This window comes from Amblyomma maculatum, chromosome 8 (assembly GCF_055883805.1).
Source record: "Amblyomma maculatum isolate TAMU_Amacu chromosome 8, ASM5588380v1, whole genome shotgun sequence".
Lineage (NCBI taxonomy): Eukaryota > Metazoa > Arthropoda > Arachnida > Ixodida > Ixodidae > Amblyomma > Amblyomma maculatum.
In genome coordinates, this window is record NC_139351.1 from 58,073,128 (window position 1) to 58,097,792 (window position 24,665).

The following is a 24,665-nucleotide window of genomic DNA, read 5'->3' on the forward strand; positions in this document are numbered from 1 at the left end:
GAAGGTACCGCGCTGGGTGTACCTATCTCCTTTCGCGCAAAGATGCGTCTTATACACGAAGAAGTATGAAGTTTGCCCCGCGTGCGGCCGCATGGGACACCGAGACGTCTGTCCGGATCCGACGAATAAAACGTGCCGCGGATGCAGCATGAAAAACCCGAAAGAAGGTCATCTGTGCGAACCGAGGTGACAGGTGCCAGCTATGCGGAAAGAATCACCTCCTCGGCGACAAGCGATGCCGGGGGATATATACAACCCCTTACATCACCAAAAAAAAAGACGATGGGAGAAAAACCTGGGTCAGCAGGAACTGAAAATGGCTGATGCAACGCAAAACTGCGAGCGCGAGGGACGCCGAAGAACCAGAAATGGTGAAGCGTACCCCCGCCTACTAAGGAGGAGACGAGATCAAACAGCAAGGACTACCACCACTTCACAGCCAAAGAGGGAGACTTCCCAAGGCTGGAGGAAGGAGCCACCGCCAACTCTACGCGACGCCGCTCGAGCTCCGGTACCAGGGACCGATCCAGCTCTGGAATAAGGCGCTCCAGTTCGAGGACCTTGGCCGACTCCTCCACTGCCAGCAGCTCCGGGTGCTCTACACGGGACCCCAAGACGTCATGGGGTGCACCTGCACGCAGATGCAGTCCGAGCGGAGATCGAAAAACGGTAAGCTTCACGGTTAGCAGTTCCCAGGTAAATAGGGAGGCAGACGAGAGAACTAAAAAACTTGAAAAAGAGAATCGAGAGCTCAAGAGCATGCTCAGCACGCTCACTACAGAGATTCAAAATTTAAGAATGGAAAAGAGTACCCCCCCTCCTCCACCGAGGAACCAACTGGTACCCCAAAAACAGGTACAGAAACAGATGCCCTCTCCCCCGCCTACAAAGGGCGTAGTCGCGCGCCCTGAGCCGAGGGATAATGAAGAGGAGAAAATGATTACTGAAACAATCAGGCCACCCCCGCAAAAACGTAAAGGGGACGAGACGGACCCGCTGGTGGCTTTAGAAAGGAGACTGGACGCTAAATACGAAGCAAGATTTGAAAGAATTGAGACCCTCCTCACCCAATTAATGGGTGCGGTAAATTAAATGCAGACGCAATTTACCGCGATGCAGAATGCCTTCGCCGAGATGCTAACTACATTAGAAAAGACGGTGACCCAAATGCAACAAAATGGACAGGCGCAGTAAAAATGGACTCTCTGGGGTGGCAGTGGAACTGCCGCGGCTTCCAACGAAAGCGAGCGCTCTTGCAACAGCACTTAGAGCAGAGCGAAGAAAAACCTTTAGTTATAGCCCTTCAGCAAACAGGAAAAGGTCTACCAAAATTATCGGGATATCAGGCGTTCCACGGTGACCGGGGAGAAAAATCCCGCGTCTCCACGCTAGTTAAGAGACACATAGCGGTAGTCGAGCATGAGGTCAACTCACGAGACATCGAAGCTGTATTAATATAAATTATCACTGGTCGCAAGGAAGAAGCTAGTCTCTTCATCTTAAACGTGTACAGCACCCCCCAGCAGAGAAAGGTACGTTTCCGCGCCCTCTTCCGCAAAACGATCAAAACAGCAGGAAACGATCCTCTTATAATTCTAGGAGACTTCAATGCCGCTCACCAAGAATGGGGCTACAATAGACACGACCCCAAGGGTAGGCAACTGTGGGAGGACATACATTAGCTCGACCTCATCCTCCTGACGGACCATAGCTGTCCGTCCAAGATGGGAAACGGCGTCTGTGCAGACACCACCCCGGACCTTAACCTAGTAAAAAACACGGGAGACGCAGTCTGGAAAAACAGCTCAAAATTTAGGCAGCGACCACTTTGTTCTGGCGCTCGCCCTCAGCAAGGGCGTCAAAACGCATCGCCTCAAAAAGCCCAAAATCACCGATTGGGACAGGTTTAGGCAAATCAGAGAAAACTGGGAATCGGGAGATGAAATCCAAAACATAGAGCAATGGGCAGAGACGCTTAAAGGTCCCCTGAAAGGGGTCACAAAGAAGGGTAAACAACGCCATAACACTGATAGGTATTGAACCACCCATCATTCTCCCGCAAAAATTTTCGATCTAGCTTCTGCAACATCAGAGATATCGGCGATTAAAAATGACCCTTCCAATTTTCCCTCTCAGCTTGTACGCCGAAGGGAGCCATAAAAAAAAAAAACAAAGAATACAAGCAAGTTCAAAGCTCCGCCCAGACATACGTCACTTCGACGAACTTCCGGTTGCCGCGCGCTCGCTCGCTGGCATACTCGCGCCAACCCGTCCTCGCTCGCACACGCCTGAGGAGTTCGCCAGTTCGCGCAGCGACGGTTATTGTAACCGCGAACCCGTGGTTATCCTATGTTACACGGCGGACCAAACCATGGTTGCACCACTAACCGCGGTTACCGCAAACCGAGCTTGACGACCTCGGTTTGCGTCGTTAACCGAGGTTATGACGGCGTCTGTTGACGGAAGCTACTCGTCGGCGCCCGAGTGCGCGAAACGTACGAGCGGGTCTGCTTCACAAAGTTATTCATTTGCCCACTGTATCACGTTTAAAGATCGATGTATAGATTATGGTGCCGCCCGACGTCTTCGATTACGGCCGACAGCGCAGCGACTGCGTACTGAAGCCTTGTCTTGCCTACAGTATCGTTTGAACGGCTTGTTGCTGAGCAGAACGTCAAAAAATACGCGGCCTTAGCTATGAAAGTACACGAGTTTGCAACGCTTGAAGCACGGGATGCCGCGATCAGGCTGAGGTACGTTACACAATTACCGCGGGGGTGGAACGTGCGAGCGCGGCGAACGCCGGCGCCGTGCGTGACCATCGTCGCTAGGCCTACATTGTTTCGCTTCGAAGCCGCGGCGGTCGACGCTTTGGAACATGATCAACGCTGTCGTAAATCGTCTACTTATGAAACTGCCTTATAGTGATTCCTATCCTGCCATAGTAAAATAATTATAGGATTAACTCTGCCGACGCATTAATCGCAGAGCTAGTACGAGCAAATCGGATGAGCCGAAATTCGCCAGCTGCAGCTGGCTTGAGCAGAAACTAGCTTGTATCACGGCTATCGCTCTTACCAGCAATTTGCTGCTGGTCAGCGATCCTCACGAGGGCTTCATATTTGATATTCGGCTTAGTATTCCAGACGCCAACAAATTTTAGCACGCTTTATTTCGGACATCGGTGCTAACGATCCGCCGTGTCGTTCGCGAACGGTATGCGGGAGGAGGGGCCACAGCGGCGGTGTTTACGGCGGTCGAGGAGGTGCTGCCATCGTGCGGTGCTTGACCGTGCTGTTGACGCCTCGTCGGACGACACTCCGATACTCCTGAAACCACGTTATATAAATAAGATATTTGTAAATGCAGCTTCGTTCTGCCGATCCCTGCGTCGCTTCGGTTGTTGCACTTAATGGGCAAAGGCCACCTAACCGATAAGGGCGGCGAGCTGTGTAACAGCCCGCACAGAGTTCGAGCAGCGCACGAGCAGACGACTTTCGCAGCTACCGGAAGTGTGTCCGTGACGTCATGGTAGCAGTGACCGCAGCGAATGGCAGCTTCTAGCAAGACTTGCCAGTCAACCGACCCGTGACGTCACGGGACTAGGAAATAGTTCCATGCGACACCGCCAAGCGACATTTTCTCTGTCCGCGAATTTCAAAAAACGCTGTTTTAAAAATTAATAATAAATCGCTGGCTTTGTTCCAAGGAGTTATACTTTGCGTTAATGCTCAAAAGGATGTGTTCTACACACTGAACACGTCTATCAGTGGTTTCTTGGGGGCCGTTTCCGTGGACCTTTAAGAAACAAGTAGAGAAAGCAACCACGACTCTACGGGAGGACGATGCGCCGGTGACGGTTGACAGCAAACTCCATATGGGAAGCGAAATGCGGCATGGAGAGGCGTCTCCGGTCGCAAAGATGGAACAGGAACCTTAGGCGAAGGATAGAAAGATATGTAAAATGAGATTGAAGATTACGCAGTTAAACTTTGCGAACAAAACTGGTGTAGTAGTTGTGACGAGATGGAAGGGAACATGAGCCTTGCTAATACGTGGAGCCTACTCAGACACCTACTTGATCCTGACAATTTGAAAACTCAATCGGGCATAAGACTGACGAAAGTCAGACACGCGTTCGAGGGCACGGACGGGGAACTCGTGGCGAAACTAATTAACATGTACGTAGGCGACACACAAACCTTACCCCTGCCGGATTACGAAGGACCCTTAAACGAGGCCCTAGACGCGCTGATCTCGGAGGCGGAGGTTCGCGCCGAAATATTAGACCTAAAAACAAAATCGGCTCCCGGCCCAGACGGAATCACAAATAAGGTTCTCCGAAATTTGGACGATAATTCCACCCGCACGCTCACCAAATACATGAGAATTGTATGGGACAGAGGCCGCCTCCCACACCAGTGGAAGACGGCTAACTTAATTTTGATACCGAAGCCAGGCAAACCCCTAAACTAGAGAACTTACGACCAATCTCTCTAACATCCTGTATAGGGAAATTGATGGAGCGTGTAGTCCAAACGCGACTAACGCGTTTCATGGAGCTTCACGACCTGTAGCCGCACGAAATGGTTGGGTTGCGGCCCGGCCTGTGGACACAGGACGTAATGCTCCGCTTGAAACACGACATCGTAGAAAGCGAAACCAGGGACGCGAGGGTACTACTAGGTCTAGACCTGACAAAGGCGTTCGATAACGTAAAACACGCGGCGCATTCTTTCTGGCCTCCAAGAATTGGGAGTCGGAAAGAAAACGTATGACTACGTAAGACTTCCTGTCGGGTAGAACGATAAAGATAAAGTTTCAGGACATTGAATCCTCCACCGTCAAACTAGGAAGCAGGGGTACGCCACAGGGTTCGGTGCTGTCCCCGTTCCTCTTTAATGTTGCCATGCGAAACCTCCCGGCAGAACTGAGGAAAGTGGAAAACTTGAAATGCAGCATGTACGCGGACGGCGTCAAGCTGTGGGTCACCCAGGGGAGTGACGCGAGCATCGAGGAGCGCTTGCAAGCGGCGGCGGACACCGTGGTGTCCTACGCGGCCGAAAGGGGCCTCTCGTGCTCTCCACAAAAATCGGAACTGTTTATCTACAACCCGAAGGCGCTCAGGTGCAAACGCCAGATAAACATCAGCGTAACAGTAGACGGCCAAACAGTGCCAAAAGTCGAACAAAATAGCATTCTACAAGCAGATGGGTACAACGATACAACGGTAAAGAAACTGAACGCGTACACCACGCAAGTCACGGGTCTGTTCAGGAAAATCGCACTCAAGGGTCGGGGCCTTAAGGAACGAAGCCTTCTGAAACTAATGCAGGCCTACATCACTAGCCGCATATGTTACGCCACACCATTCCTAAACATCAGATCAGACGAAAAGCAGATAATAGACGCACTCGTCAGACGATGCGCGAAGAGGGCTCTGGGAGTACCCATCTCGACCTCGACAGAACGCCTCCTCGAAATGGGGGTGCACAACAATTGGACGGAACTAGCGGAGGCTGTGCGCATGGCGCAACTAGAAAGATTGAGCAGAACCACCACGGGCAGAGCCATCCTCGGCTGGGTGGGACTGCAGTCAGATAGAGGAACAAGCCACAAAGTAGACATTCCACGAAAGTGTCACGAATATATAATAGTGCCCCCCCCCCCCTACCTAAAAACATGAACCCTACGTACAACAAGGAGAGGAGACAAAAGAGGGCCGAGACTCTCGCAAAGAAAGCGGGGAAAATGAAGCCGGGGGAGGTCGCCTACGTGGACGCGGCTAGCGGGAAGTCGGGGGCGGCGGTGGCTGCGGTTGTCAACGGCCGCGGCGTACACGCCGCCGCCGCGTCCGTTAGAAGCCGAAATGTAGACACGGCTGAAGAAGTTGCAATAGCGCTCGCTTGCGTTGGAACGGAAGCCAGCATAGTTATTAGTGACAGAAAAACAGCGGTCTGGAACTTTGGAAAAGGGAGGGTCTCGAAGGAGGCAGCCAAAATTATAGAGAAAGGAAAACTTGAAAGAAAGGTTCGAATTATTTGGACCCCCGCACACAAGTCCGTCCCCGGCAACGAGGCGGCGCACGAGCTAGCCCGAGCTCTCTACTTCCGGGAAGCCGTAGAGCCGCCTGATTGCGATGGGATGGACGAGAGGCTGCAAACTTGCAAGGAAATTTTAGAACACTACAGACTTAGCAGAAGGTCCCTGCCACCACCAGACCGAACGCTAACAAGGAGGCCGTCGCTTGGCGGCGCCTGCAAGCTGGGAATTTCCCAAGTCCCGTCTGGCTTTTCCACACGCAAGTGGAGGAAAAGGCGGGCGATAAATGCGAAACCTGCGGAGAAAGGGGTACTCTGGATCACATAATCCGGCAATGCCTTGATTCCCCTGGCGCCAAGGAAAACATAAATAGTAGAGAAGCCTGGGAACTGCTACTGCGGAGCGAGTCCCCCGCCACCCAGCAGCAAGCTATCCGCCTGGCGGCTGAAGCCGCGAAGAAACACTGTCGCTTCGCCTGTCTTTAGTCGCGGAGGCCCCGGCCTCCGTCCCATAGGCCTGCGTGCAGGCGGCGGGGAGTAGGGGGCCTCCTACATCGGTGGAAAAATTAAGTTCATAAGAACAACAACAACCTGCGCGAACAAAGAGAATAATGCATTGCCAAGCGGAGACTACAAGATGGAAGCGCAATAATAATAATAATAATAATAATAATAATAATAATAATAATAATAATAATAATAATAATAATAATAATAATAATAATAATAATAATAATAATAATAATAATAATAATAATAATAATAATAATAATAATAACAATAATAATAATGTAACAATAATATAATTTGTTTCACAGGAAACGAAAGGCACCGTATCTGACACACTTGCTCTGTGGACACTTGAGTCTCGCTTTAATGGAAGGGAGGAAGGTGGGAGAGAAAGTAGTAAGAGAGAAAGAGGAGCCGTTGTGGAGGGCTACAGAGTAATTTCGACCATCTAGGAATCTTAAATGCTAACTGAAATCGCACAGCACATGGGAGTCTCTCCATTTCGCCTCCATCGAAACGCAGCCGCCGGCAAAGCGTATAACGCGGCGCATATCAGCAGCAAGGAGAAAACGAAAGGCAAAGACAGCAGCGGAGACACCCGAACAGAGAGAGGAACGGCCTGCCAAACGGTGATGTCAGTCTGCTTAGCATTATACAAGGGCATATTCGTCGAAGTGGGGACTATGGAGGCGTTAATTCAACGGGAACAAGCAGAAGACGATCTCACTCTCGATCATTGTTAACCATACATGACCACAACAAGCTCAGCCAGTTGGTCGCGGAGGCGGGGAGGTGGTGAAGGGTGGCTGTTCCTTGCCCTACGGGTCTGTGACTGGTTGGTCAACGCCGCTTGTGGCAGGGGCTAGCCTGCCACCAAATTTCGATCTATTGTAGGCCATCATTGCAGCCGCCACCGCTTTGGTGGTGGACAACGACTGTTGCGACGCGCGTCTTTTTTCCCTTCTCTTTTGCATTCCTCTCTATTTTCTCTTCTATTCGCACGAGGCAGCGGAGGTAGCTCAACTACAGAGGCAGTAGCAGGCCCATGGATTTTCATTTCGTTCTTCCTGCAGTCGCAACAAGCTCAACCAGGGCCACGTATCTACCTCACACTACATATATCCTAGCATAGCTGAGCTAAGCCACTGCCAATTTGCTTTATCACCGACTTCGCCTGAACCCTGCATTTAAAAATGTCTTAACCTTTAGGTCACATGAACAGTCCGCATCGTGACGACTGCGGCTTTATTGAACATATGGAAGATTTTTTGTTTGAGTGCCCTGCTTATGTTGACGAGCATGTATAGAATGAAGGCTGCATGAAGAAACTCTCCTAGTACCTCTAACAATGGACAGTGTTTTGGGGCCTTATTCTGCCTTAGGCAACATAGACAAATAACTTTTAATTTGAGTATTTAAATGACATTCGACATCTCTACAAGCTCAAATATCACCTTAAATATTGCTGCAGGCATTTTGGCATTCAACTTTTTCAGATTACATGTATCATTTCATGGCATAAGTTCACAATGCAGTCTGGCATGCATTTAAATGACATATTAATTTGTCTACTTCTCTTCTTTTCCTTACAGCTCTCCAATATTCGAATACAATGTCGTTTCCAACCCAGAGTAGCACGCCAGCAACATTAAACGCATGCGAAGTTCGTTGTATTTCTTTGCAGTCTCTTTCTTCGTCATAACGTAGAAATTAATTGACGAACCTGCAGCTCCCGTGCCTTGCTTTCTTGACAGGAATTGATTAGTTGATCTCTTCACTAAATGTATAACAAACGGCTCTAATATTTTGAGAAAAACAATTATACGATCCATGAGGAACAAAATTCTATATATGATTGAAGTGGGCGAGAGATTGCAATATTTAAAAAAGCTGACCTGCAGTTCGAAAAAACGCCGAGCCATTTCCTGGAGTTTACGAACATCACAGTCAGATAGAATTCAGGGCGTATTCGGCCTATATATGCAGTTCCTCAAAGAAACGTTTTTACTCGGAATGTAACACCAACATTTAGTGTCACAAGAGGGCTCCGGCAAGGATGCCCTCTTTCTCCTGTGCATTATGCTCTACCGCGCTCTTATGCAGTGGCTGCCGAGTCGTCCTTAGAGTCTGGCGTGCTACCCGAGAAGACTGATAACATGGAGCTGTCCGGCGGCTCCCAGGAGCCCAGCAAGAACATAGAGGGACGACGACGAGGCCTTGACGACCACATCTGAGGCCCTCTCCGACTAGGCAACCCCGGAGCCTTCCCCGATAGCGGGCCTGGGACGGAGGTGACAACCTCTCAGAGCGACTCCGAGACTTCCTCAGACGTACCCTGCTCCGAACCCCGAGCCTTTGACAGCACCCGCATGGTGACAAGCTGCAGACGACGCAGGCTTCACATGTGAAATCGGCAAATCTGGAGGCTCTGCTGAACGCCCGGCGCCTCCTGCACTCGGCGGCTTCCGCCCCCGTCCTGCCGAGTAAGGAGGTCATCCTGTCTGGTGTTACGGTGGCAAGACGCTCTGGCTCCGCGAGGCCATAACATCTGAGTGCGGGCCGCGATACGAAAGCGCCATTGGCAAGCGTCACCTTTCCGGCACAGAGCGCTGTGCATCTTCTTCGAGCGCATCAGCGCCGCATAAGAAGGTGTGGAACGCACCAGAAGGCACCGAGATGGACATCTCGGACGCCGAGTCGTAACTACCATGGCGCGGCCTGTCAGGCTCAACGGCCGCAGCGGCCGCACCTTCCTCCTCCTCCTCCTGGGCTGTCTGGCGGTGGGTTCTACGCCGGCGCCGACCAGCGGCCACCGCTTCCCGCTCCCGCCTGATAATCACCTCGGATTCGTCGATGCGGCCTACGAACGGTGAACAGTGTGAGGTGTTTGACTGTGGTTTTGATTGCATAGACTCGTGTTCCACACGGATCATGTCTCGACCGGGCTCACAGCAATCAGCACTTCGTTGCATCCTGGCCGCCTCTGCAGAACTGTTAACTGAAGCTTTAACACCTAGCATAACTTCTCGAGCGCCTCCCTAGTGCTAAAGTGCGGACACGTTTACAGACTTTGCCTGACGAACTTTTCCGTGAGTTATGTCCTCCTTCGTTCCTTTGTTCCTGTGATGTGTATAGTTTTCTTCGTTCCTCCTCCCTTTTATGACGACCCTTTTTCGTTTTGCTTACTTTAACACGCGAGGGTTTCACCACCCTGACAAGCAAATGGAGACGCTTCATCTTGCGCGTTTCTTCAGTAGATGTTTTGTTTTTGCAGGAGTGCAACTTGCGCTCCCCAGGCGATGCCTTTTCCTTTCGTTCTCGTTTTAATGTTGAGGCCTTGTTTCGTCAAACGTGCCACTTGAGGATGGCGCGGACCTTGGACACGTTCGAGCCGTTGGCCAACGCACTAACAGGTGAACTCGCGTATAGAGCGTCATGCTTGCCGACGGTACTATGTCTTCGGAACCCGCGGACATCCACAATTTGTTTAGCGAGCATTTTGTGGCCCTCTTCTCGTCGCAAGGCCTCTGCCAGGAGGAGGAGTTTGAAGAAGCTGTCGGCTCCTTCTCTGGGCCTCTTCCTCAACTTCCAGGAGACGCATGTTCGGCACCTAATGAGCCGACAACTTTGGAGGAGGTGCGTTTTGCTTTAGGCGCCATCAACCAGCCGACCGCTCGCGGTCTTGTTGGACTAGTAGTCGATTTTTATTCCACTTTCTTTGACTTTCCAGGTCCTTCCTTACTTAGGCTCGTAAATTATTTTCTCGAGAGCGGCACCAAGCCACCCTCGTTCAGTGTCGGCCGTAGTATCGTTCAAGTACCGAAGGAGGGAATGCCGCCGTCGAGTCCCTCATCGTGGCGACCGATTACCCTCCTTAACACCGACTATAAACTTGTGGCCACATTTGGTCCGTAGGGTGCGAATCTACCTTCAGGATTTGGTTAGCCCATACCAGTCCTGTGCGGTACCTGGACGATCTGTGTTCGCTTCGCTGACACTGACGAGAGATGCCTTCGAATACGCCTGTGCCCAACGGATCACTGGGGTTTCTGATTCCTTGGACCAGGCAAAGGCATTCGACTGCGTAAAACATGGTTACTTCTACGCCGTGCTCCGCTCATTTGGTTTTCCTGACGAATTCCTTTTGCTCCTACACGCCCTTTACACAGACCTTAGCAGTGAACTAGTACTGAATGGCCAAACTGCCGGCAGCTTTCCGATTACGCGGGGAGTTCGTTAGGGGTGCCCGCTCTCACCGGTACTCTTCATACTTTCGCTCGACCCGCTGCTGCTTAGGGTCGCCGCGGAAAGGCTTATTCAAGGTCGTCCACCCGTAGGACAGGAGACTGTTGTATCTGCATACACGGACGACATTTCACTCTTCGTGCGTGACAATGAGAGTTCCATTGTTTTTTTGAACATCTTTTAAGAATACGCAGCTTTATCTCGAGTTCAGCTCAACACGAAGAAAAGTAACGCACGCCGCTTCGGCCAGTTCAGGGGCCCTTTAGCCGCCGCTGTACCATTTGTGGACGCAGTGCGTGTACTTGGCGTGCTGTTTGATTCAAGCGGGGTCTCACCTCGCACATGGGACATAGTTCTCTCGCGAGCAATGCACGCCCTTTCTGATGCAACCTGTTTCAGCCTCACGCTCAGTGCTAAAGTCAGTGTCACCAAGACACGAGCGTGCGCTTTCACCCTTTGTGTGGTGCGTATCGCGATAATGCCGCGCCGTGTGACGAGCAGACTCGCGTCCCTTATAGGAACTTTTGTTTGGGATGGCAGGACAGCGCTAGTCGGCCGTCACACCTTGCACCTTGCACCTTCCGAGGAGCCGGGGAGGCCTTGGCCGACCGTGCATCCAGACAGTGGCTCGAGTACTCGCGTTAAGGCTGGTGAGAGGCTATTAGCTACCGAGTCTTACCCTGGTCGCTCGCTCATCCTTTAATGGATGAGCACAGCGCGTCGTGCGCTTACACCTAAACATTACCTCGATCCACAGGCGGACACACCTCTGTCTTTTTAGCGCGAGGTTGCCGAGACAAAGTCGACTCTATATACAGACCTGTCAGATGTTAATGTAGGCAACCTACCAGCCATACGCATCAGCGAACTATGTAGTATCGAAAGTCTGTGTGCTTTGTCTAGTTTTTAACTCCCTTGGTGCCCCATACCACTACCTCAAACAAAACCGAAGAAACCGGGTGAACGCGCTTCTACGAAGAGACTCAGACATGGCTCTGTGACTTCTACTCAGCATATCCAACGCCCAAACTCAGCGTACACAACACTCCCGAAGAACTTAGAGAAGCTACATTTATGCTACATACATCTAGTCTCATCCAAGTAGGCGGCTGGCCGCCTCCTATTATCCATATTGAGCCTAACCCCATTTGATGGTGTCGATCCTTCTCCTAACCTCCAGCATAACTCCCATCTTTATAAATAAGCGCTCTAATCGAGACGGGGATAGGAAAGAGCCAAGGATCATAAGCGATGACCAGTAGGTGGTCTACGTTGACATAATGGTATATGCGTAAGGCTCCCATATTGCCCTGGCTGTAGCCCACAATGAAGCAAAAATTTTTACTTGCAGATCGACAATCACCAATTCCACCAGAAGCCGGAAAGGCAGTCATCGCGCTTGGTCTCATATCTATATCTGCCATAAAGATTACCTCTGTCTAAATCTGTCATTCTAAATTACGCCAACAGCTATTATATCCCGCACCGCTCTTTGTTTATTATAGCATCACACCCTGCATTGAGATTCGCACCCATTTGTATATACAGCAATAAATGTTTCGTCCACCACCGCTAGAGGCTTCGCTTCGATTGAGGGGAAACGAAAATGCGTCCGTATGCTGCGCGATACCAGTGCTGGTTAATTCTCAGGTGATCAAAATCACTCCTCAGCATTCCGTTACCGCTCCATGTTTTCTAATTTTATTTCCATCCTCATCCTTACCTAATGACGCACATCAGGTGTCCACATTGTGACCGACATTGCGCTTTTCCTTCCCTATTACTGATTGATTGATATATGGGAAGGCAAAGGCGGGATAACTGCCTCACTTGTTTTCTGTGTACACCTCAACCACGCCCTAAGGGAAGGGAGGACGGTGGGAGTGACAGTGGAAAGAGAGAAACAGGAGCCGTAGTGGAGGGCTACAGAGTAATTTCGACCACCTGGGGATCTTTAACGTGCGTTGGCATCTCACAGCACACGAACGACTCTTCGTTTCGCCTCCATCGAAACACAGCCACCGAGGTTGGGTTCGAACCCGGGTACTCCGGCACAGTAGTCGAGCGTCTTACTACTGCACCACCCCGGCGGGGCAACCTTTCGTCTTACCTAAATTAAATTCCTTTACATGCCTGCGAAACGAACAGGCGTCCGTGTGCGTTTCGATGAAGGCAAAACGAAGAGGCATCCGGGTGCTGTGTGTTGCGATATCAGCGCACATTAAAGATCCCTGGGTGGTCGCAATTACTCCGTAGTGCTCCACTACGGCTCCTCTTTCTCCTTTCATTCCCACCTCGCTCTTTTCACTTATGGTTCAGTTAAATGTTAAATGGGCGTTTCGATGGCGGGCCCGCTGGGGTGGTGCAGTGGTAAGACGCCCGACTACTGTGCCGGAGCTCCCGGGTTCGAAGCCGGCCACGGCGGCTCCGTTTCGATGGAGGCGAAACGAAGTGGCGTCCGTGTGCTGTGCGATGTCAGCGCATTAAAGATCCCCAGGTGGTCGAAATTACTCCGTAGTCCTCCACTACGACTCCTTTTACTCACTTTCACCTCTCCCATCTTCCTCCCTTTCCTTACGGCGCGGTTCAGGTGTCCACAGAACAAGTGTGACAGATACTGCGCCTTTCCTTTCCTGTGAACCAATTATCTTGTCTTTCGAAGGAGGTGAAACGAAGAGGCGTCCGTGTGCTGTGTGATGCCAGCGCACGTTAATCTCCAGGTGGTCGAAATTACTCCGTATCCCTCCACTACGGCTCCCCTTTCTCCCTTTACACCTTACCTCCCACCTTTCTTCCTTCCCCAACGGCGCGGATCAGGTCTCCACAGAAACAAGTGTGACAGATACTGCGCCTTTCCCCTATTATTATTATTATTACGCTGTTATGGAAGGGAGAAAGGTGGGAGATAAAGTGGAAAAAAAGAGAGAGGGGCCGTAGTTGAGGGTAACGGAGTAATTTCGACCACCTGGAGATCATTAACATGCGCTGACTTCGCACAGCACACGAACGTCACTTCGTTTAGCCTCCATCGAAACGCAGCCGCCGGTAGACAGTAAAACGCTGCGCATAGCAGCAGCATGGAGAGTATGAGTTTAGAAGTGGAAGAGAGCAGTGGAGACACCCGAACAAAGGAGCTGCTTGCCAAACGGACATGCCAGACTGCCGAGCGTAATAAAAGTAGCATAGCCTCCGAGATGTGGCTTATAGAAGAGTTCAGTCAACGGGAACCAAAAGAAGACCGGAAGGCACGCTGTGTGACTGATCACTCCAGTCGAGTTTTCGATAGCGCTTCTGCGACCAAGACACTTCAAGCAGAGTTCGTGAACAATCCGTTTGGACCCATGTGCAGAGTGTGCGAGAGACTGTTGCACTAAATGGACTTGACACCTCTCAGTAATCCAAGTTATGATACTGCATTTGGAGATTCTGCCAAATATAAATACTCTGAAGACAAAATTAGAACCGCTGCATGCTACTTCACAGAGCATCGAGCAGTCGTCTCTGAAATGAATAAAAGATGTGTGTACCCAGTGTATCTCATTGCTAAACATATATAACCGCAACAAGCTCAGACAGAGAAATGGACCTCCCTCTCGTTACGTATATCCAGGAATAGCGGAGCTACGCCACTGCCATCTGTTACAGATCTACAGCTGTCGTGCTTTCCGATATTTACTGTACTTGATTTGCACTCCTCTCTAATGATGGTACAAAATCTGAAACAAAGACAAGAAAACAATGATGTGCACTTTCACAAAGAACATGCAATACTATATGACAGCTGCGCATATTTAATGCGATAAAAGAACTAGTGACCACGATTGCAAATTGAGTTTACCGCTCTCTGAGTGTTTTTCACCATGACATCCAGATAGAATTCACGGACTTTTCGCAACTAATAACATTCGATCACTATTACTTCAATTTCTGTGCTCGGCCGCCGTGCCATTGCAAACTGCACACATTATAATAATACAAAAAAAGAATATCCTTTTAGGACAAGTCTGTTTTGCATATTCTACATAACTAATGAATGTTCTGCGCATGCGTGTGAAGTCAGAGCCAATGCCAGCTGCGCAGCCTCCTCGCCAAGCTGTGCTAGTGTTGCCTAGCAACGCTTAAGAGGTGTGCGACTCCTTATTTAAAAAATGTGTCTCCATCGCTTGGATCCCCAGCCGAGCGCTTTACCACTGTCAGTGTGCTACGCCCCGGATCATGAAGCGCGGTTCATAAATCCGCTTGTCTACTGTGAGCCAATGGCTTGGCGTCACATTTGAATGCCACTCCCAGAAAGTAATTGGATCCAATAGTACGCATAACGCTTTAATAGCTGAAGAGGATGTGATTGTGCTAGCATATACAGGTACTAAAGCCAGATCTATCCTCTCAGATAATAGGGCGGCTGTTAAGAACATCGGCAAAGGCTTAATTTTCAAGCTGGCGGCCAGTGTACTCTGAAAGCAACCGCTAAACTGAGAGGTGAGCGGCCGTAGAGACCCTGCTACCTGGAGACAAAGACCCCCTTATCACCTACAAGAGCTCTCTGAGACTTCCAGGCTAAGCAGAAGGATCTATCCGCTACCAGATAAGTCCCTAATACGCGCAGAATGCAGGGCCTGGCGAAACATTCAGGTCATCGTTTCTTTCCTCATGTTACTTAGCATAATGATTTGACAGCTGACCCAGAGGCTTGCAATCTCTGCAACGTACATCTGAGTCAAAATCATATAATCTGGCAATGCCCCGATTTGCTGGGGCTAAGAGACTGATCCTCTTGATCAAATTACCCGGGAGACCTACATCCGCAGCAAAAAATTGGGATGTACAAAACATCGTCCTACGCCTGGCGGAGGAGGCTTACTCCAAGTCCTCTGCGACAGCGGCGCAGGAGTGCCGGAGGAGACCCTCCTTCTGGCTGAGGCCCTGCTCCTAGGTAACTAAAGTCTTCTCTATGTCTCTCTTAATTTACTCAGAGTGCCGCAGAGATGTCTGAAATGCTAAATAGTTATTTAAATAAGTCAATTAAGCTGACGTCGCGCAACCTGACCTCGAGCCAAAAAAGGGCATATTAAGAATTGGCGCGCAATTTGAGAGTAACATAGATTAAAAGTGTTAAGTCAGTCATTTCGGGTGACGTCAAGAATGTGACGTCACGCAACCGCAAGTAGAACCGAAAAACGGCATAGGAAAGGATTGGCGCGTAATATAGTACAGAAGACTAAAATGGATAAACAAGACGTGAATTAATGTGACGTAGATGATGTGACGTCACGTAAACGGAAGTAGAGCCGAAAAAGGGCATAGAAAAAGATTGGCGCGCAATTTTAAAGTACCAAAGACTAAAATGAGTAACCAAGACGAGAATTAAGCAACTAGAAGCAGCCACAAGCAACCAACAGCAGCATCTGCGCTTTCGCATTATTTCAATACAGATTCTGCAGTGCTCTGTATTTTTTTCTGGGACACAGATTGGTCTAACAAGCACTCCGTCATGTATATACACTGCATATATATCTCATACAGGCTCTTGGCAACAATAAAACTTGTGTAGCCTTCTTACTCTACGGATTCGGACATCATGCCAGTAAAAACCATTTGCCTTCCTTTCTACTACGGAAGGATAGGCGCGGTCACTCTGCCGTGCACACGAAGGATAAGCCTCACTGCACATTAATACCTCTGGCTCAATAAGCTGTCGGTCTTTTATTACATTAACTTACATGGGCCCATAAGCAGCTGGTTTGTTTATAGGGTGGCACTGCAAACTACACACATTATGATGATTCCTCATTAGAAGCAATATTCCCTTTTAAGAGTTGTTTCTACATATTCTACAAAACTGAAATGAAATGTTCTGGGGCACGTATTGGTTTGACAAGTGCTCAGTTATGTACATACACTGAATATATATCTCATACAGGTTCTTTGCAATGATAACACTTATGTACATACTTACGCTATGGATTCGGACATCATACCAGTCAAAAACCCTGGCCTCCCTTTCTAGTACGGAAGGCTAGGCGCGGTCACACTGCCGTTAAAAACGAGGATAAACCTTGTAGAAAATCGCCAGAGCTATTTGTCTTGCTCAATGTTGTCAGTTCTTCATTTAAATGCATGTAGAGTATTGTTTTTATTCTATAGAGCCCTTTAAACAAGGCTTTTTGCAGGCGTCCACGCAAAACACCCAGGAGCCTCCTCTTCCAAAGTACAGTAAAACCTCGATAATTCAAACTCTGTTAATTCAAAATTCCGTTGATACTAAGGTTTTCTGTAGTCCCGTGTTTTCCATTGTAAATCAGACCGAATAATTAGAACCGGCGGTTCGCACTAGCCCGGGTAATTCGAAAATTTGGGCTGCTGCCTCCCAACCCGGCACTTAGTCAGGAGCAGGCGGTCACCCGAAGGCAAATAGAAATCGGGTAACTGCTTACCCGGCAGTGCTACACGTCCTCCACCCAGACATCTACCCGAGTGACGTGTGCAGTGTATGTGAAGTGGGTCCGGCGGACCAATGGCACAACATGTGGGACTATGCCAGCTTCCCGACCGAAGCTATATCCAAGACATACCCGCCCGAACTTCAAAATGTTGTCAAAGATGCCTATGCACATGATAAGCTCTATGAAGCGTCCCTGAGGCGACCCTGCACTGCATTCCGGCATAAAACATGCGCGTCACTAGGCGGCAGAACGTGCGTGCTACACATGATTCAAAGCTTCTGTTTGACCTCACAGCGGGCATGTGGAGGGCGGTGCAATAAGCTACGACGCAAGGCGGTCGGCTGTTGGTATATAATTGGTTCACAGGAAGGGAAAGGCGCAGTATCTGTCACACTTGCTAGGTGGACACCTGAATCGCGCCGTAAGGGAAGGAATGAATGTGGGAGTGAAGGTGGAAATAGAGAAAGGGGAGCCGTTGTGGAGGGCTACGGAGCAATTTCGACCACCTGGGGATCTTTAACGTGCGCTGACATCGCACAGCACACGGACGCCTCTTCGTTTCCCCTCCATCGAAACGCAGCCGCCGTGGTCGGGTTCGAAAAAAAGAAGGGCGTCTTACCGTGGTGTAGAACCTGCCATTCCTTTGACGAAATGAAGTCGCGGATATCAGCAGGAACAGAGGCAGTAATCATCGGCTTCCGTTTTCTTCTATAAACATTCTTGCGCTGATCGTCGTCTAAACATTTAATTGCCACGCATTCACATATGGCTGTGGGGGTCATTGCCATAAGGTCACAGTTTGGTGATGTGTTTGCCTTAGGTTCAACGATCTCACAATATAAGTGTGAAACATTGGTGGTCTCAGCCACTGGGCTCATGCACACCGCCATTCCAAACAGACGCCGAGAGGTCCTCATCAGACACTCAATAAGTGCTTTACCACGGTATGATACTTCCACGATGATGTCGCAAGTGGCTTTTAAACTCAACAGGCGGCACATTATTTCAGTCTGGGATACTGAAACCACCGACAAGAGCTCTCGAAACACCCTCAGTCTTAGCTTTCCAATAGACGACCCGCAAGCAGTACCTAACCGCTGCAGAGAGATACGTGGAGGAAGGGCCACGTTGGGCCACGTAAAAAGGAGTGTAACAATACTACTCTTGATTAGGTATGCTAGCTCTGAAAAAGGTAGGTAGAATATCTTGGCTACCTCGATCCGTTCCTTGGCTTTGTCTTTTATTTGTTTCCGGGGGGTGTGAGCTACCTCACCAGAAGCCAGGAGTGTGACACCCAGTAATACTCTTACGCCATCTTCAGACGACACCATCAGGAAATTCTTCATTAAAAGCTCTGAAACGCAGTGCTTTGCTTTTTGCTGGATTGAGGCGTGAACCTGACAAGGAGCTATATATGTGAAAAAGAGGCAGAAAAACTCTATCACTGTCCATGTTCGTTAAGAACATAAAAAGTTCATCAGCATATGCTGAAATCGTCACCTCGCCCTGACCAGGGAGAGGATAACCGCGGATAGGTCTGCAGTTTTTTACCTGCAGCACTAAATGTTCTAAGCAAAGCATGAAGAGGATAGATGACAGTGGGCAGTCGACGTATTCCACGAGTGAAAGCTATCAAATCAGTGGACAGGCCGTTAACTATTAGGCTGGCTTCTAAATCAGTGTTTAGCAAACAAAGAACCTCTATTAAACGCGCTGGAAAGCCAGAGCATTTAAGAGCAGAAAATAGATATTCTCTTTCTACACATCTATTGCCTTTCCCTGGCATAGGGATAGAAAAGCGAGTGGAGTCGGTGTGCGTGCAGCAAACTTAAACAGATCACGGGTTAGATCAAGGGAAGAAAGGTTTGTGGTTTGTGGGGTTTACCGTCCCAAATCAACTCAGGCTATTAGAGACGCCGTAGTGGAGGACTCCGGAAATTTCGACCACCTGGGGTTCTTTAACGTGCACTGACATCGCACAGCACACGGGCGCCTTGCTTTTCGCCTCCATCGAAAAGCGGCCGCCGAGGCCGGGATTCGATCCCGCGTCCTTGGGAACAGTAGTCGAGCGCCGTAACCACTGCGTCACCCCGGCGGGGAAGGAAGAAAGGACTGTGCGGTCTCTCACACAGCATGTTTGAGTATTACTGAGTAATTCCGGTAGAAATGCTGTTATACGATGCGTTAGTATTACAGCAAATATCTATAGTCTGAATTTAGTAAGAGAATTGACCTCTATGCCTTCAGGTCAGGTGGTTCACTGCCGCTGTTTAGAGTATGACTGATCTCACGAAATATTTTGGTCTGATTCCATCAGTAAGGAGCTCATTCAGCTTTGGTAATAGGGGGATATGTATTATTTCAAAAAACGTCTTGTAAAATATGATTGGAATCCCATATGGGCCTACAGCTGCAAAGCCATTCATTCTCCGAACTGTTACCCGAACCTCTTCCCAGTATCTTGGTGCTCTTCAGGAACGAGAGGCACACCGGTGCAAAACTCATGCCCAGCCCCATCCAGACGTTTACTATATATATCTTCAGTTGAGAACAACTGCATAAAGTGTGTGCTGAGTACATCCCTTATATCTTCAGCGATGTCAGAATGTATACCGTTAGGCAATACAACAAAGAGCGTCGATGTAACCCTTTCTTAAGACCAACTGCGAACACTGCGGAGACCCAGAGGATCACCAACAGGCCTCCCCTTCACGAACGATTCTGCAGCTGTGCAATCTCATCTATCCTCTTCGTGCTTTGCTTGGGGCATTTAGTGTTGCAGATGAAAAACCTGCAGATCTATACGTGATTTCCCTCTACCAGGTCAGGGCGAGGTGAATGTTTTACATATACTGATGAGATTTCTCTGTTCTTAAGGATTATTGACATTATTAGACATTTTCTGAGTCTTTTTCACACATATAGCTCCTTGTCAGGTGGGCGCCTCAATCCAGCAAAAAGCAAAACACTACGTTTAGGAGCTTTTAATGAGGAATTTCCTGATGTTGTCGTCTCGACAGATGGTGTAAGGGTACCTCGTGTGACATTCCTGGCGTCTGGTGAGGTAGCTTGCACCTACAAAGAAATACAACACAAAGTCTAGAAACGGATCAAGGTAGCCAAGACATTCTACCTACGTTTTTCTAGGCTGGCATATCTAATCAAGAGCAGTAGTGTTGCACCCCTTTTTACATAGCTAAAGTGGCCCATCCTCCTAGTATGGTTCTGCAGCGGTTCGCTACTGCTTCCGGGTCGTTCCTCTGCAACGATAAGACTAAGATTGGTTCGAGGGCTCTTGTCCGCTTACCAACAAAAATGGACGGTTTCATTATCCCAGACTTTGAAATATTGTGGCGCGTGCTGGCCCTAAAAGCCACTTGGGACATCATCACGCATGTAGCATACCGTGGCAAAGCACTTATTGAGTATCTGATCGGGAACTCTCGACGTCTGTTTGGAATGGCAGTGCGCAAGGGCCCGGCGGCTGAAAGCCCACCAATGTTTTGCATCTACATTGTGAAATCGCTGAACCTACTGCAAAATACATTACCAGACTGTGGCCTTAAGGAAATGAGGCCCCCTGATATATGTGAATACGTAGCATATAATTTTTTGTTCGAATATTAGCGCAGGAAGGCTTATAGACGAAAATGCAAGCCTATGATTACTGCCTCTCTTCCCGATGACATCCGCGATTTCATTTCGTTAAAAGAATGGCAGGCTCTACCAACAGCCGATCGCTTTGCGTCTTGGGGCGTAACTCCCCCTGACCGCAGTGCAGTCGGACAGAAACTATCATGTTTTGCATGAATGTAGCGCGCACTTTCTGGGGAATAGTGACGCGCATGCTTAATCCAAAATGCAGTTTTATAGAGCTTAATCTGTGCGTAGGCATATGTGCACTTTGGAAGAGGAGGGGTTTGGCTGTTTTTAGGGGACGCCCGCAAAAAGCCATGTTTCCAATGCTGTACAGGATGAGAACAATGCTAGCTCTCCACTCATTTAAGGGAAGAACTGACAACATTGGGGAATAAGATTTTTTCTCACGATTTTCAAGATTTATCCTTTTTTTGAATGGCAGAGTGACAGCGCCTATCCTTCCGTGCTAGAAAGGGAGGCAAGTGTTTTTGATTGGCATGATGTCCGACTCCGTAGAGTAAGAAGGCTATACAGGTGTTAGTGTTGCAAAGAACGTGTATGCGATATATATATTCAGTGTAGTACATGACTGAGTGCTTGTTAGACCAATACGTGTCGCTGAAAAAAAGTAGGTTACTTTCGTAGAACTTGGAAAATAAAAGTTTCTTAAAATGGTATTTTGTTACTATTGAGGAATCATTATAGGTGCTGTTTGCAATGCAGTACTATAAACAAAACCAGCCGCTTATGGGCCCAACAAGGTTTAGCCGGTATTTTGTTTCTGTTGAGGAAACATTATGTGCCATAAAGAGAATTTATCCATACATACATACATACATACATACATACATACATACATACATACATACATACATACATACATACATACATACATACATACATACATACATACATACATACATACATACATACATGCATACATACATACATACATACATACATACATACATACATACATACATACATACATACATACATACATACATACATACATACATACATACATACATACATACGTACGTACGTACGTACGTACATACATACATACATACATACATACATACATACATACATACATACATACATACATACATACATACATACATACATACATACATACATACATACATACATACAAAAACGCACATTGCTCACAAACCAAAGCACTATACAAACACTATAGGTTACATATACATAAACTAAAAAAAGAAAACATGATTCCGTAGAGAGGGGAAAACATTATAAACGGGGAGGGTTATAATAAAGGACGACATGAATCTGAAATCAGCTACCTCGTGCAAAATAGAAGCGCGGTGCGTGTGCCAGCGCCTCAGAAACCGCGTCTCGCCGCCAGTTTATAACTGTCCTGACAGATACTTCCAGAAGACGAGGCGCATACTCTGCAAGGCTGGGTGCGTTGCTTGGCCGGGAGTTCGGCGCACCTCAGCGAGGCACCTGCGACGCCACAAAACAAACAGAACCACACTGAACACAAGGTGTTCAAAAGGGTTGCGGCGGCGCCTTACGCCGGGTTTCATACGGACGTTAAACATCCTATATTCGAGCCGCCACATTGTTCTCGCAACCACAGATTCGAACAAAGCATGCGCGAGGCTCTCGGAAGCAGCACAGTTGGCACACTGGTCATTGGGTACAACACGCCATCTGGCAAGGCGCTGTATCGTGGGGAGGACGCCCCAGCGCCAAAGCCAATCAAAATTTTGCACTTCATTTGGCAGCCGACAAGCTGCCCACGCTCGCCATTAGGCTACAGCGGTCTGCCGTTGCTCATCAGCTGAAAGCCTGCGAACGGCTACTAATTCGCTGATGCGTATGGCTGGTAGGTCGCCTACATTAACATCTGACAGGTCTATATCGAGAGTCAACTTTATATCGGCAACCTTACGGTAAAAAGGCAGAGGTCTGTCCGCCTGTGGACCGAGGTATTCTTCGGGTGTAAGCACACGACGCGCCGTGCTCATCCAGTACTGGATGAGCGAGCGACCAGGTTAAGACTCGTCAGCTAATAGCCTCTCCACCAGCCTTAACGCGAGTACTCGAGCCACTGTCGGGATTCACGGCAGGCCAAGGCCTCCCCTGCTCCTCGGAAGGTGTAAGATGTGACGGGCGACTAGCGCTGTACTGCCATCCCAAACAAAAGTCCCTATAAGGGGCGCGAGTCTGTTACCACCCAGCGCGGGATTGTCGCGATACGCGTCACATAAAGGGTGAAAGCGCACGTTCGTGTCTTGACAACACTAATTTTAGGATCAAGCGTGAGGTTGAAACGCGCTGCATCAGAAATGGTGTGCGTGGCTCGCGAGATAACTACGTCCCATATCAGGGGAGCTCAAAGGTTCGATACTGGAAGTGTGAAGGCACCTCGAAAGCGCCTGGATATCTAGAAGTTATGTCGAAAAACACAGAGAAGAGGAGGCTTAGTTTGCAAACTCGGTTACTAGTTTTTTTTATTTCATTCAATATTTTCAGTAACCATGAAGTATTTAACATGTTATTGGTAAAAAGACGGATGACTGTTTTGTTCAGGCCTTTGCTTCAGCTTCTATACTATCATTAGAGTGGTGAGACAATCAGGTTTTGTAAAAATTGCAAAGCACGACAGCTGCAAATCTCCAAAATTACAGTTGGTTTGCTCCTTTAAGCCGGGATATACGTAGCGAGAGGTAAGTTTCGCTGGCTGAGCTTGCGCGGTCATGTATGTTTAGAGTTGAGCTCCATTTTGTATACATATCTTTTTATTCATATTGCTTGACAGAGATGAAGGCTGCCCCATGCTCTGTGAAGTAGCACGCAGCGGTTCTAATTTTTTCTACACTGTATTTTGGTTTGGCAGAGACTCCAAATTCAGTCGCATACATTGGATTTCTCCCCGGTGTGAAATCCATTTAGCGCATTTCTCTCGCATAAAATGCACATGTGTACAAACGGATTGTTCACGAAGTCGGCTTGAAATGTCCGGGTCGCACAAGCACTTTTGGAAACTCTTGGGGAGTGATCAGTCATACGATGTGCCTACCGGTCTTCTTCTGTTGGTTCCCTTTAATTGAACTCTTCCATATAGGCCCTATCTCGGTGGCTATGCTACGTCTATTACGCTCGGAGTCTGGCATGACTGTTTGGCAAGCCGTTCCTCTCTTTTTCGGGCGTCTTCTCTGCTCTCTTCGACATCTTACGCTCATTGGCTCTTTGCTGCTGCTATACGCATCTTTTTACGGTCCACCGGTGGCTGCGTTTCGATGGAGTTGAAGCGGAGGGACGTCCGTGTCAGTGCACGTTGAAGATCCCCAGGTGATCTAAAGCACTCTGTAGCCCTCCACTATGGCTCCTCTCTTTCGTTTCCACGATATCTCCCACCTTCGTCCCTTTCATAACAGCGTGGTACCTGTGTCAACAGAGCAGGTGTGTTACTGCGCGTTTCCTTTTATTTGAACCAATTTATTATTATTATTATCATTATGTTATTGTTGTTGTTATTATTGCGCTCTGTATCTTGGCGTCTCCGCTTGACAAGGTGGTGGTAACAACTTTTATTGCCACAAAATGAAAGGAATTATTTCGGGCTGGGGCGAGTCTAGGGTGGCCTCCAGTCGGGAACGACCTCTTGAGCTCGCGTGACGAGGGCCAGTTGCGTAGTTTTTTTTTTTTTGTGCTTGCCAACAGCTTGTCCCATTCCTCCGCTGAGAGAGCTGGCAAGAGTGTCTTTGGAGGGGGATTGCTGGAGCATTCCCACAGTATATGGTCTTGA